General features: G+C 44.0%; 1 protein-coding gene across 1 annotated transcript in view; it reads right to left on the reverse strand.

Moving 5' to 3' along the window:
- Positions 1-12,105, reverse strand: part of APOLD1 (apolipoprotein L domain containing 1) — a 52,987-nt gene extending 40,882 nt beyond the window's left edge. Inside the window, exon 1 of the mRNA XM_066355484.1 lies at positions 11,851-12,105. The gene's annotated coding sequence lies outside the window, so the exon portion shown is untranslated. The remainder of the gene's footprint in view (positions 1-11,850) is intronic.
- Between the last annotated feature and the right edge of the window lie 3,468 nt (positions 12,106-15,573).

Consider the following 15,573-nt stretch of genomic DNA (forward strand, 5'->3'; position numbering starts at 1 on the left):
TCAAGATTAGCCTGACTAATGGTGGTGCAGTGGATAAAGCATTGACCCAGAATACTGAGGTTGCCAATTCGAAGCCCCAAAGTCGCTGGCTTTGAGCGTGGGCTTATCAGCACTGGTTGCTGTCTTGAACGGGTGTGGGGTGGGGATCATCCACAGGATTCCAAAGCTGCCAGCTTGACCCCAAAGGTCACTGGCTTGAGCAAGGGGACACTGGCTCACTCCAGTCAAGCCATGTACAAGAACCAATCAATGCACAATTAAACTGAAAGGAACTACAAATTGGTGCCTCTCACCCTCTCTCTCCCTTCCTGTCTCTCTCTCTCTCGAAAGAAAAAAAGGAAGGAAAAAAGAAATGTCCAAGATTAATAGGCATTTCAGAGGTAGAAATCTATGAACATCTTTTAGTAAACTTGTGAGTCACGTGATTTGTTAGTGCCCGAACAAGGCCCAAACAGAATAAGTAAGTTTAGGACAGGGAGGAAAAGCTGCCTGGACTGGTGGCTGCCCTGATGGGCCCGGGTTGCCTGCATGTAGTAGGCTGGGGTGGAGGGCTGAGAGAAGGAGTGATAGGCAACCTGAGAAGAGGAGCAGAAAGTATAAGCAAAACCACCTGTTGCACAGTGCAGACAAAGTGGGTGTCATACAGGAGGTGCTGCATCAAAAACCCAGGGGTCTGGGTTCCAGGCCGCCTCAGCTGCCCGCTAAGTGGGTCACCTTGGGTAACCGACGACCTCTCTGGGCTTCCACATTCTTAGAGGCTGGTGACTTAAGGTCCCTTAGCAGCATTAAAATGATCATCACTTGATACTCATAGCTCATGCGTTAGCCAATCCGGAAGAGGTTGTTGAAAGAAGGAGAATGAATATTTAAACTGCAAGTGTCCTCAGACATTGGAAGACGGGACGTGGGAGCCACTGTGTGGAAACAACCTGCCAAACCTAAGAGGCCTCTCTGCTCCTCTGCTCCCAGGGGCCGCACGTGTCATTCTAGAAGCAAATCCAGGACTTACTCTAGTGAGCCTGGGGAAGGCCTCTTCTCATGTGTAGGAATTGCGGCATATTCCAGAGTAAAAAATATAATAAAATCATGAACATATACATAACTACTATTTTCATGCAGGCCTTGTTTTAAGTTGTTCACATCTCTTAAATACATTCCAGAGAAAGTTGTCCTTAAGTTTGTGCAGTGAGAGGCAAAGCAAGAAACAGAATAAAGGCACATAGGGTGCTTCACCCAGGGCCTGGTACATAGTAGGCACTCATCATCATCATGGACAAACAAAAGGTCTCAAGTAGAACTTTCCTTTTTTCCAATACACAGCCATCCTCTACGTTCTCGAGCGCTGGGTCTCCACTCACCCAGGCTCCTTCCCTTTGTACACCCACTTTGTTCCCGCGGCTGAACAAATCCATCAGGGGACATTAATGGGATTCACAGTTCTCCTCAGGTACGCAACCCCAAGCCTGGGCCCCGCGCCTAGATAGCCGGTTGAGGATAAGCTAGAGATAAGCGGGTAAATTCCCTCCTTCTCACTTTTCATCAGCAGGACTCTCTTTTGAGCGGAGATTTGTTTTATTTGGTTTTACCGGAGAAGGGAAGAAAGGGAGATGAAGGGCAGAAGTGAGAAAGGAAACAAAGAAGATAAAATTCAGGAGTTATTTCAGGTCTGGGTTTTGGCGTGGGTTGATATTTAAACCTATACTTTTTGAGAAATATAAACGACTAAGACTTTTTCTAAGGACAGAAACAATCGTGGTTGCAGCTTGGAATTAGAGGTCACTCAGATTAGCTTCAAAGAACCTGAGTTGATAGCTGAGGAAATGAACAAACATTGAGCCTGCAACGTACTAACACCTATCTGTAAAAGCTCAAAGAACAGCTTTTTGTTGGGTGACAGACCAACTCGGGGCCGTTAAACCAGTTTAGCCAGCAGAGGTCTCTCTTTTACTAATCTTCAATTAAAAACAAAACAAAACACAACACGAGAGTCCCTGTGGGTTGTTCATTTTTATTATCCCTACTTCGAAGTCTCTTTCCAAAACCACGTCAATAGTTAATGCTTTGGCCGAAGTGTTAGTGAACATTGAATTCGGCTGCTCAGTAAAAATGAAGACTAAAATACTGAGGAAATGATTCACAAATCACCCCTAAACTGCTCATTTGCTTGGAAGATAAACACCAGTTGTACCAGCAACTGGCAAAACATGGGCTGGCTCCTAAAATGACATAAGCAGTATGACAACGATAAGAGACTATAAGCCAAACAGAGTGGCAGGAGAAGCAGAAGTGATGAGCCTCTCTTGTTCAGCCTACCCGTTCAGCAGACCCACACTCAGCCATGGTGTTTGCATGGGGCCTCCTTCAACACCTGAAATATATCAGTTGTGACAAGTGTCTATTCTGAAGGTCCAAAGACTTCACATCCCTTTCACATACTGAAAAACACACCCAGAGCTTTAAACCTTTTTTTTTTTTTTTTTTGTATACAGTATTGTGTATGTTCACAAAGAAATAAAAAGGTATAAGTCTAACCTTTCCTTCCTGCACCCTATGGGAACGATCCCAATGCAAGACTACCGGGTTTTGACTAGAATAAGAAAACGAGGAAAAAGCCTGACCAGGCAGTGGTGCAGTGGATAGAGTGCTGGACTGGGACACAGAGGACCCACGTTTAAGACCCCAAGGTCACCAGCTCAAGTGTAGGCTCATTTGGCTTGAGCATGGGTTCACCGGCTTGAGCACAGGGTTTCTGGCTTGAGTGTGGGATCATAGACATGACCTCATGGTCTCTGGCTTGAGCCGAAAGGTCGCTGGCTTGAGCAAGGGGTCACTCACTCTGCTGTAACCCTCAGTCAGGGCACATAATGAGAAAGCAATCAATGAACAACTAAGGTGCCACAATGAAGAATTGATGCTTCTCATCTCTCTCCCTTCCTGTCTGTCCGTCCCTCTCTCTGTCTCTCACTGGTCTCTGTCATGCACACAAAAAAAGAAAATGAGGAAATAAACAAGCTTAATTGAACCTGTTCAAGTCACTCTGTTCAATTACCCAATGGTTTCCCATTGCTCTTGAAGTCAAGTCCAAAATTCCTAATGTGGCTTGAAAGGCCCAGCACCATCTGGACTTTCCACCACTCCCATTCATACCACCCATTCCTGCTGCCCTTGACTCACAGCATCTCAACCATAATCACTTGCTTTCACTTCCTTGAAGTCTTTCTCTGACCTGGGGCCTCAGCTGTGCCCTGCCTGGATCTCTCTTCTTCCCTGCATGCCTTCCACTGGTTAACTCCTCCCTGTCTCAGCTTGAAGGTCATTTCCTTAGGAGGGACTTGCTAGCCCCTATCCCTAGATGAGGCCCCATTTTCTTATAGCATCCTACCGGGGCGATGACCACTACAATACAGAGGTCTTTCAGAAAACCGCAGGTGGCACTACATGGGGGAATTTTTTTTTTTTAATTGAGAGGAGGGGAGGCAGAGAGACAGACTCATCCACCCAGCAGGCCCACAAGGGGGTGATGCTCTGCCCATGTGGGGCCGCTGCTCCATTGCTCAGCAACAGAGCCATTTTTTAGCGCCTGAAGCGGAGGCCACGGAGCCATCCTCAGCACCCAAGGCCACCTTTGCTCAAACCAATCAAGCCATGCCTATAGGAAGGAAAGAGGAAGAGAGAGACAGAGAGAGAGAGAGAGAGAGAGAGAAGGAGTAGGGGGAGGAGTGGAGAAGCATATGGTGACTTCTCCTGTGTGCTCTGAGTGGGAATCAGACCTGGAACATCATAAGACATCACAAGCCCGGCACCACTGAGCCAACTGGCCAGGGCATTATGGGGGATGTTTTTTTTTTTTAAATAACCCTGATCCCTCTTTTTTTTTTTTTTTTTTCATTTTTCTGAAGCTGGAAACAGGGAGAGACAGTCAGACAGACTCCCGCATGCACCCGACCGGGATCCACCCGGCACGCCCACCAGGGGCGACGCTCTGCCCACCAGGGGGCGATGCTCTGCCCATCCTGGGCGTCGCTCTGTTGCAACCAGAGCCACTCTAGCGCCTGAGGCAGAGGCCACAGAGCCATCCCCAGCGCCCGGGCCATCTTTGCTCCAATGGAGCCTTGGCTGCGGGAGGGGAAGAGAGAGACAGAGAGGAAAGCTCGGCGGAGGGGTGGAGAAGCAAATGGGCGCTTCTCCTGTATGCCCTGGCCGGAAATCGAACCCGGGTCCTCCGCACGCTAGGCCGACACTCTACCGCTGAGCCAACCGGCCAGGGCTTTTTTTTTTTTTTTTTTTACAGAGACAGAGAGAGAGTCAGAGAGAAGGATAGATAGGGACAGACAGACAGGAACAGAGAGAGATGAGAAGCATCAATCATCAGTTTTTCCTTGCGACACCTTAGTAGTTCATTGATTGCTTTCTCATATGTGCCTTGACCGTGGGCCATCAGCAGACTGAGTAACCCCTTGCTCGAGCCAGCAATCTTTGGTCCATTTTGATCCGTTTTTTTTTTGTTTGTTTGTTTGTTTTTGCTCAAACCAGATAAGCCTGCGCTCAAGCTAGCCACCTCGGGATCTCGAACCTGGGTCCTCCGCATCCCAGTCTGACACTCTATCCACTGCGCCACCGCCTAGTCAGGCTGGGGGATGTATTTTTAAAGACTCATTTCTTTTGTGTAAACATAGGCTGGCATGGGTCAAGAGTCTGGATTCCCGCCCACACTGGCTCCCTCATCTGGAAACCTTGGTTAGGAGCAGGAAGAAGCTCTGAGGTCCCCCTCATTTCACATATCCTTCAGAACACTCACCTAAATTGCATTAAATAACTACAGCTGTGATTCCTTATCTACCTCCTCCAACAGCCTGTAGCTCCATGAGGGCAGGGCTCCTGCTTGTCATATTGAAGACACAGGGGCTCCACGCATGTGCATGCAACAATAAAGCAGCGTTTGGTACCTCTAAGCCACCACTAAGTTATACTTTCACATGCTTTTTTCTAGTAAGGTAATAAAAGTTCACTCCTCAGCCTACACTATTGTACTATCATCTTCCTCTGACTCCGGTGACTATGTAGTGTGCAGCCAAAAATCAGTAATCTAGCTTCCCTGGAAAAAAAACCCTGATCCTCAGGGATGGACTGCGTGATCTTGACTTGGAAACGAATCACAGAATCATAAGCCAAAAGGCTTATGATTTAAATCATCTTGCTTTAAATTCCTCACTTTGCAGGAAATCAAGGAATAGAATTTTTAAAATGTAAATTTGTAAAATGAAGACTGGATGCAGTGAGCCCCCATACTTGGTATTCTGAGATTCTAATGCTCCAAGTCTGTCCCATGGAGAGGGACAGCTCAAGACTTGTCTGCTAAATTGAAACTTAAAACAATCTCCCCAGCATTATGTCCTAGGTAACTAAACCATGGGCAGGGAGTTGAGCTGTTGAATTCCAAGCAGAATCCTGGTGTGCCAAATGCCAAAGATCAAGGAATGTGAGTTTGGGATAATGTTACCACTGGGATCCCATGTGGCAAAACGATGGAATAGGCTCAATTTTCCATGGTTTGTTAAGATAGTCCTGAGTTAATGGGGTGATATTTATACCTTACTTACGTGCCCTGGAAGCAAAACCATATTCTCAAACACACACACTCCTCATAATTCATAGAGGGATTTAACAATATCTGAAACTAAATAGAAAAATGGAAGGAAAATGAATTATGGAAATGCCTTGTTCTGTGTTAATACCTGATAAGACAGCTGTGTGTGAGACACAGAGAAACTTGTTCTCCATTCAAGAATTTTAAGGATATTTTTTAATTTGAATATCTTTATATTGTTTTCTTATTAAAATTCATTATTGAAATATACAACCAATACTGAAATGAACAAAATTAAAGTCTCTTCATAATTCTCTCAGGAATGGAAACTAGGTAACCAGTTTCTAGGCCAGTTAGTTCTATGTATATACCTGTGAATTTATTTTTAACTTTTTTTTTAGATGGAGTCATACCATAAATATTGTTCTGTACCTGGTTTAGTATTATGGACAACTTTTTATACTAATATAAATATATAAAGCTACCTGAGTGTTTTAATGGTTACAATCTGTGTCATTCTTGGATATAACAATAGTTGGTTCAATCAAATAACCAGTCCTTTAATCCTACATCTAAGGGGATGTTGTTTGCTTGTTTACTTTTTTTGTTTCTTTTCAAAGTCTAATATGTAACTTCACAATGATCATGCTGGTGAGTATATCATTAGTAACTATCTGACCATTTCCCAAAGGTAAATTTGTAGAAGAGGAACCACTGAATCAAAGAGTAAAGCCACAGTATAGAATATCAAATGCATTGTATATGTGTGGTTCTAACCTAACACCATTTACGCCATCATATCCCCTCCCTCTCTCTACTGATTTGGCATTTCATGTCAATTATATAATAAATTCTGCTTGAAGCTTTTAGGAGTATAGACAACAGCCCTGGCTGGTTGTTCAACTGGTAGTAGCGTCAACCCTAGGCACCAAGGTTGCAGGTTCGATTCCTGGTCAGGGCACATAGAGGAAGCAACCAATGAGTGCACAACTAAATGGAGCAATGGGAGAGTGCTCTCTCTCTCTCACTTCTTTTCTCTCTGTCTCTAAAACCAATCAATAAAATATGGGTTCCTTTAAAAAGAGAGAGAGAGAGAGAATAGAGAACTTGAAGGAAAAGCCAGATTGAGGTGATGATTTTGGAGAGTCAGATTATTGGCCAATATACAGGCTTTAAAAACAGGCACGAACAGGCCTGACCTGTGGTGGTACAGTGAATAAAGCGTCGACCTGGAACACTGAGGTGGCTGGTTTGAAACCCTGGGCTTGCCTGGTCAAGGTACATATGGGAGTTGATGCTTCCTGCTCCTCCCCTTCTCTCTCTCTCTCTCTCTCGCTCTCTATTCCTCTTTCCCTCTCTCTCTCTCTCCTCTCTGAGAAATTAATAAAGTCCTTAAAAAAAAAGTTTAAAAAAAAACAGGTATGAACAAGATGTGTCGAAAAACACTATAATTGTTTTAAGAGGCTGATGCAGGGGTTCTACAGGCAAGTAAGGTGATGCCAGTAAGCCAAAGATTAAACGGTTTGGATGAGAGAGATTTTACCCTGAATGTAAAAGGTGGTCCTGGTTTTCACACATGTAAACTCAGACTTCTTGCTTCTATGGTCACCAATGAAACTGGAAAAAAATCACTCAGACTTGGATAGAAGGGAGAGAAGCAAAGGTTAAACTATCAAGAAAGGATAATGGCCACCTTTGCATCTGAGTGGCACTAACTGTAACACTATTTACTTTATGTATTCTGTATATATTTTATATCCCAATAGTCTCAAACTACAACTCAACTTGCTTTCACATTTCAGAAGCCTTTTGTATTTCCTTTTCTGAAAACTGTGTTTGTAGCCTTTGCTTATTTTTCTATTGATTGTTTGCTTTTTCTCATTGATTTGTAGACACTCTATTATGGAAATTAGCCCTTTGAGATATGGATTGCAAACATTTTCCCCAATTTTCTATTGCCTGTTTATGGGCGTGAGTGTTACTGATTTAGTTCCACAAACAAATCTATACCAGGTCCCTTCTAAGATAGAAGTGACCTTAACCTCAACAAACGCTTTATCTTTTAAGCTTTAAAAAACTGAGGCCCTGGCCGGTTGGCTCAGCGGTAGAGCGTCGGCCTAGCGTGCGGAGGACCCGGGTTCGATTCCCGGCCAGGGCACACAGGAGAAGCGCCCATTTGCTTCTCCACCCCTCCGCCGCGCTTTCCTCTCTGTCTCTCTCTTCCCCTCCCGCAGCCAAGGCTCCATTGGAGCAAAGATGGCCCGGGCGCTGGGGATGGCTCCTTGGCCTCTGCCTCAGGCGCTAGAGTGGCTCTGGTCGCAATATGGCGACGCCCAGGATGGGCAGAGCATCGCCCCCTGGTGGGCAGAGCATCGCCCCTGGTGGGCGTGCCGGGTGGATCCCGGTCGGGCGCATGCGGGAGTCTGTCTGACTGTCTCTCCCCGTTTCCAGCTTCAGAAATGAAAAAAAAAAAAAAAAAAAAACAAAAAAAAAAAAAAAACAAAAAAAAAAAACTGTAGTTAAATATCATAAAATTTACTACTTTGACCATTTTTTAACAATATTCTGTTCATTAAATGCCCCATAAAAATAATTTGTTCTTCTTAAGGGTCATAAGCCTGACCAGGCTGTGACGCAGTAGATAGAGCATTGGACGGGGACTTGGAGGACCCAGGTCTGAAACCCCAAGGCCGCCGGTTTGAGTGGGGGTTAATCTGGTTTGAGCAAGGCTCCCCAGCCCGAGCTGGCTTGAGCAAGGGGTCACCCAGTCTGCTGTATCCCACCCCACTCCCGGGTCAAGGCACATGAGAGAGCAATCAATGAACAAGCTACCACAACGAAGAATTGATGCTTTTCATCTCTCTCCCTGTCTGTTCCTATCTGTCCCTCTCTCTGTCTCTCCCTGTCTCTGTCACACACACACACACAAAGAAGGAGTAATAAGAGAAATATTTTAAAGTGAGAAAACAAGGTTAATATAGCACTAGTTGTGGTTACTTAAGGATCCAAAATAAGAACTGAATGTCTCTGTTAATCACACTGTTTATAAATGGATAATGGTTATTTATTACACAAGGGGGGATTAGGTTTACAGTTGTGAGTATGCAAGAGTTTATTCTTGCATCATTTATTAATTATTTATTTGTATTGTAACTGTAAACCTACTTTCGCCCACCCCTGTAAACTACCTCCTATGCCAAGTACTGCACATTATCTCACTGAATAGTTTTAATAACCCTGTGAGAGAACTGTAAACATCCTCATTACATAGCCAAAGAAATTGAAACTTCAGAAAGAAAGTCACTTGCAACAAGTCTCACAGGCAGTAAGTTTGGTAAGTGGGACTCAAACCCAAGTACGTTGTCTGATTCCAGAGCCCGAAGTCAAACCACTGTACCAGTGTCTGCCTCCCAGAGGACGGGACCCAGAACGCTGTGTGAGATTCTTTTACATAGAACACATATGAACATTAAAATTTTTCCAGTGGTTACAGATATATTTATTTATTCACTATTGTAGGTAATTACACATAGCATAAAAGTTACCATTTTAAACATTTTTAACTACACAGCACAGTAGCACTAAGTATCCTCACATAACCCTCACGTCATTGTTTTTTCACTCCGCTACAGCAGGTTTTGCCATGCAAAACATTTTTTTCATGTCAGCAAATTTACCAATATTATATTAGATGGATTCTATGCTTTGTGTCATACTTGGAAAGACATTACCCACTCTGACATTATATTTCTTAAAATCCTTTGAGGTTTCTTCTGGTATGTCCATGACTTCATTTTTTTTTTTTTTAACACTTCACTTAAATCCTTCAGGAATTTATCCTGGTATAAAGTGTGAGATCAAGATCTCATTTTATTAAAAAAATAATAATTTGACTTTGGGTGAGGGGTATGCAACATAATCAAATGGGAAAATAATCTGGAGATGTTTTCTCTGAACATATGTACCCTGATTTATCAATGTCACCCCATTAAAATAAAAAAATTAATTAAAAAAACAAAACAAACAAACAAAAAGAGACACAGCCTAGCAGAATAGATTAAATAAATAATAACAAAATAAAATAAAAAGATCTCATTTTATTAATGCCAATAGGGATTATATTTTCAACTAAACAAATTCATTTTTAATTCAAGGTACTCTTTTTAGGACCTCTTATAACTCTGATTTGTTGTTCCACCTATTCATGCATTCCTTGGTTGATTCTTCCATGTACCCTGACCCGGAATGGAAACCACAATCTTGGTGTATCAGGACCATGCTCTAACCAGTTGAGCTACCCAGCCAGGGCAAATTCATTTTAAATTCATATGGAAAAGAGAGGCAAGCAAAAGAATCCAGGAAAATTATGAAAAAGGGACTAGTTGGGGTATGGAGGATTAGTTTTACCAGAAATTCAAACATATTCTAAATTTATAGTAATTAAAATAATTTGGTCCTGAGTGCTGAAACAGAGAATATAACAAAACACGATAATCAGAACTTATCAGAATTTAGTGTAAAGGTATGCATTTAATTCAGAAGGAATAAATTTACTGCCATCTTTATCATGTTGAGTATTCCTATCGAAGAATATAACACACTTTTCATTTGTTTGTCTTCTGTTAGAGATACAATCTTAGAATGAGAACACTGCTCCATTTCTCCACCACCTTCCTGTCTGCTGATAGCGAAAAGTTACCTGTAGAAGTTTTATTTGGGAGTCTAAATTTTTTTTCCAGAGTTGTTCCTAACATATTGGACCGCCCAGTCTCTGTTTACAAAATGTGGAAAGCTGTGATCAAATCTGACTTACTCAGACATATGTGTACCATATTTCCATGGTCTAGGCTCAAACCCAGTACTAAATGTTAAAGATTAAATGGTAGGTTGTGTTGGCAGAATTCTTTTCAAAGGTTCCAGAGGCTGAGTTCGGGTCTTGACTTTGGAGGGAAGTTAGGTGGTAGCTGTGAGTTACCACCTACCCAGTATTACTAGCTGCCTCTCTTAAAGATGGGGCTTCAAGTTACCATGTGTGTTGGTCTAGAACAGCAATGTCAGACAGAAGTATAATGCAAATCACAGCTGCAAATTAAAATTGCCTAGTAACCACACTAAAAAAAGTGAAGAGAAACTGTTGAAATTAAATTTAAAGTTTTTATTTAACCTAATAATTCAAAAGTATGGTCATTTCAACATGTGATCAATATTAAAATTATTGATATATTTAACATATTTTTCATATTAATCTTTAGAAACTTGGTGTATATTTCACACTTACAGCATATCTCAGTTTATACTAGCCACATATGGTTTCTGGCTACCATAAAAGATAGTACAACTCTAGAAAACACTCATGAGCAAGGAAGATTGCTTCATTTAGTAGAAACTCAGAAACTCCAAGGTTGGAAATATTGTATCACAAAGGTCTGAAACAGACTTTAAATCAGGAGTCCTCATATTCATTTAATAGTTGAATCTTTTCTACAATATCCTCATCAAGGGGCCACCCAGACTAGTACTTGACTCACACTTCCAAGGACGATGAGCTCACTGCTTCTTGAGGCTAGCCAGTCTATTTGGAGGCAGGCAATCTTAACTCAAAAAAAAAAATCCTAGCTAAGGGCACAAGCAGGTTGGCTTATAGTGATCCGAGGAGCTCAGTTGGGTGGGCTAAATTTAAGAGGTTATAAAAAATGGATAGAGAAGTCTATATAGAAACTGTCAGACTGAATGTTGGGGCTGGACATCTGGTTCAAATCTGCAGCTACACTGACATAAGAGTAACAAATTTGAGCACTCCCTCCCAAAAACACAACTATGTATTATGCTAACTTCACTAATCTGGAGATATAATGATTTGATTATGATACACTTTAAAATTTGTCACCATAAAGTAAAACATAATTGCTTTATAATTAATGAAGTATATCATATGTATTAGACCTGTATTACAAATAACATTATCCTAAATCTTCAAGTACTTTATCAAAGGAATTAATTTTCAGATTCAGAAGTCAAGAGACACTTTTAAAGTCATTCTTTCTCTCGATTTTAACCCCTTCCTTACACAAAAGCACTCTGGAAATCAGAGACAGAAAAGTTTTTGTTTTTTTTAATTCAGTAAAAATAACACTGTCTGAATTATGATGAATTCTGACTAGGTGCTTCCTTAAAAATTAATTTCGCCTTATATTTGCATTTCTTGTTTCTTTTCTCTTTTTCTTGGTAGTGAGGCTCTTCCCTCCCGCCTTCCCCAATTCTACCTTTCCAAGGCAAGGGAAGGTGCATCCTTCCCAGAACTCCAGCCGGCGGCTCCCTAGTACTTCTGGCGAAACGCGCACCCTGGACATCCATTAACGTTTATACTACATCTCTGGCCCCGCCGAAATGTCTCCAGGTTGTTGACCGCAGCTCCAAGCTTCCCACCCGCCTGCACTGTCAACCGCACTTTGGGGGAAATTTTTGGAACAGAAGCTCCGCCCACACTCTTCCATCCTGCCTCCACAAAACCAGCTAAACACCCCAAGTCCGGCCGCTTAAGTGGGTTTTGTCACACGACCTTGGGTACTGTATTTTTCACAAGAAAACAAGCATCAAAAAAAAAAAAAAATTCAAACTGCACTCATCGGCCAATAGGGAAGAAGCGGGAGGTGGGCGGAGGAAGCGCACGGCAGGCGGGGCGCGTGAGGGCTGGTACCGTAGGGGATGCGTAAAAACACGGCGGGCGCCCGGTTTAGGGCTTTTTTTTTTTCCTCCAAAACCAGCAATAGTGAGAGACTCCGCCTGTAGCTTCAGCCTCTCGGATCCACCTTAAATCTTAGTGGACTCCGCGCAGGGGTCAGTAGGCGCAGCCAATGCCAATCAAGTTTACAACCACCAGCACAAGAGGGAAAAAAGAGAGGAAAAAAACAATCTTCAAGTTCCCTAGTCTACACACGCATTCACACGGACGCACGCACACACTTACACAAGCACACAAAAGGAAGGAGGGGGTGGGGGATACAGGCGCGCGCGCGCGCGCGAGAGAGGAAATGTTTGCAAAATGCTGGCTGGAGGCTCGGTGCCCGTGGCCCGAGCGCTCGGCGAAGGCGCGCGGGAAGCGCAGCTCAACCCGAGCGCCATGATGGTGGCCGCTGTTTGGAGCCCATTTTCTGGTGGGGGAGCTGCAAGTGATGCAATCCCCCGGCTCCGGGTCCCGCTGCGCGCCTTCTTCTTGCTTTTTCTTAACGTTCCTGTCGAGGCGCCTCAACATTTCGCGCCTAGCAAGCAGAGTTCTTTTTCTATCTTTTACTTTCCGATTCCTGCCTACTCTGTCCCCACGCGAGACAGCCGGGTATGCGGGTGGGGGACACACACTCACAAACACAGAGACATGAGTTGAGGAGTAAACGCTACACTTTCGTCTAATTGAGGCTGACCCCACCCACCCCACCCCCACGCGAGCCCGGACCCCCGACGTTCTCGCTTCCTCCCCCCCCCCGGGGGGGGTGGTTGTAGCATAATCGTGGGCCCTCTTCCCACTCTCGCTTCGCTCACAAGATTTTTACCTTCAATTTGCTGGGTAGGAAGAGGAGCGGGCGTAGGGTGTGGCTCAGGTGAAAGAGATGGCAAATTTTTAAAAAGTCAGTACCCTAAGAAACAGAATGGAGAGCCTAGACGAGCTTTTAAAACACCCTTTTCAACCTAAAAAAACGTATGAAGAATAAGTGTCGACACTAAAGATGAGGAAGATGAAATGGCGAAGGCAGCGTTCCACGGCTGCCGGGGAAGGTCGCTCCGCGGGGCCGGGGCGGTGGGTGCACGGTGGCTAGAAAGGCCGCCCGCCCCGCTCCCCTTTTGTTGATTTCCACGGTCCTCTTGTTCCCCCAATCGTAACCCTTGCACCCACATTTTCATAGTGCCTCCCTGCCCCAGCCCACGCCCTAGGCAGCTGGGGATGTGATGGGGGAACTTCGCAAAGCGGGTGGAAGGGAGGAAGCGACCCCCGCGAGCAGCGGTACCGCCCGGCCCTCCCGCGCGCTACTCCGGCCCTTTTTGCCGCCGGCGAGCCGGGAAGCCTTTCGAAATGCGCGGGGCTGCGGGTCATTGGAGCCCGGGGTGAGGGTGGGAGCGGGCTGCTGCCTTGGAGGGTCCACGAATTCGGAAAGGTTCTCCCTTTCGCTCGAGTTCCCCCACAGCTCTGGAGTTGGCAGAGTACTGATGGAGAGGGTATGGGGGGGTGTTTGTGGAGAGGAATGGGGGGCTTTCGCTTCTAAGCCCAGAGGAGAGATGATGAGGGAGGCAAGTTTCTGAGAAACCGCCCAGCTCCACTGCGCTGGCGGAGGCGCAGCCGCCCTTAGCGGCCTGCGGACGCCCGATTGCGCGCAGGGACCCGGGCGGTGCGGGAGCTGCAAGTTGCAGAGCGGGAGCCAGACTAGGTGTTTTTGTGCCGAAGCACCAACCAGTCTGACCCCGCAACTGCCACGGCAGGCGGGCGCGGGGCTGCGGAGCAGTTTGGAGAGACGACGCAGTGGCCAGGGTAGCAGGGTCGAGGTGACTGGCGCCGGTGGCCTGATCCCCTCAGAGGGACTACCGCGGCTGGCGACGCAGTCCTGCACTGTGGAGTGGACGCCCCGAATCGCGAAGGCGCATTCGGAGACTTGACACAGACGTGTAATGGACCTACCCGGCGACTCGAGGACTGCGTTCCTGTGGAAGAGCCTAGCACGGCGAGCATCCAGTGCTTCCTGGCCCAGCACTTCTGAAACGCAATCTCCAAAATTCACATTAAAATGCCTCTTTAGGAAAGGAAACCGGGGTACATGCAACAATTAAGAGAATTTTTCTCCCTTTCTTGGAGAAACTAATTTTATTTCATTATTTCCTGATTCTTCCTCCACTCCTTACTCCCCGTTTTGCACTTTTTTTTGTTGCTTTCTGTGTATTTCTGAAAAACACCCTGCATGCGTGTTTTGAATAGAATCACAAAAACACCTTTCAGTCTTTAATTAAAATAATACCTACTTGGAAAATGTAGCCCAGCCAGCAAAGGACCGACTTTTTCCTTCCTAGCAGTTGTCGAGTCAACCCTACTTAAATAAATAAAAGCAACTTCAGGTCAAAATAAGCTGAAACCATCTTGTTTAGAACCATTTTTGGGGTGCAAAAATGTAAATGTAACTATCTGAGGGAAACAATTTAACTCAAGTTCAGATTTTTTGCTATTATTTGCAGATTGCTAGAAAAAATAATTTACTTTTACACTTTAACCTCATTTTTTAAGAGAATGTAAAATTACAGAATTATTTCAGTAAATCTGACTTTAAAATGTCATTTATTAAAATTTAAGTAAAAAATCTCTTTATGCTATGTGAATATGGGGACCCAAAACTCTCAGATTCTGTGTTTAACCAGTTTTTGATTATGTAGAGTACCAGGCAATTTAGAAACACAGGAATTTGTGTTGAGGACTGGTTTAATTTGAAAAATACTTGTTTTATCTAAATTAGTGTAGAATGCACACCTATTTCTAAAGGACCTATAGATCTGAATATTTTGGACAAAATGTGTAGATTAGATGGTCTGAACAATTGCTCTAATTCCTCACACTTCGTATGTGTAAATAGAGAATTTAGAGAAGTCACCAATGTTACTTTCATTTTCAATCTTGCAAATGTGTGACCAGTGTACACTTATATAAGAATTTTTGGTTCTGACACATTCATATCCTAGAAGACATAAATATTTGAACTAATGGAGACTTTGACAATCTTATTTATATGAAAATGTGGCTTTTCCACTTTATATTTCTAAAGCTTTCTCCACCCACACAGAACTAAGTGGAAAATAGTGACTACTACAATTCGGACCCATATAAACATTTGAGTTGTGGGCCTGAATCATCTAGATATTTGCCACTTCTTACTGTATTTGTGACTATGACTAGAATGCCAGGTCAAATACCTCAAGCTTAGTAAAGCACATTACATACACTTCAACTCAATGAA

Source organism: Saccopteryx leptura, chromosome 1 (genome assembly GCF_036850995.1).
Source record: "Saccopteryx leptura isolate mSacLep1 chromosome 1, mSacLep1_pri_phased_curated, whole genome shotgun sequence".
NCBI lineage: Eukaryota > Metazoa > Chordata > Mammalia > Chiroptera > Emballonuridae > Saccopteryx > Saccopteryx leptura.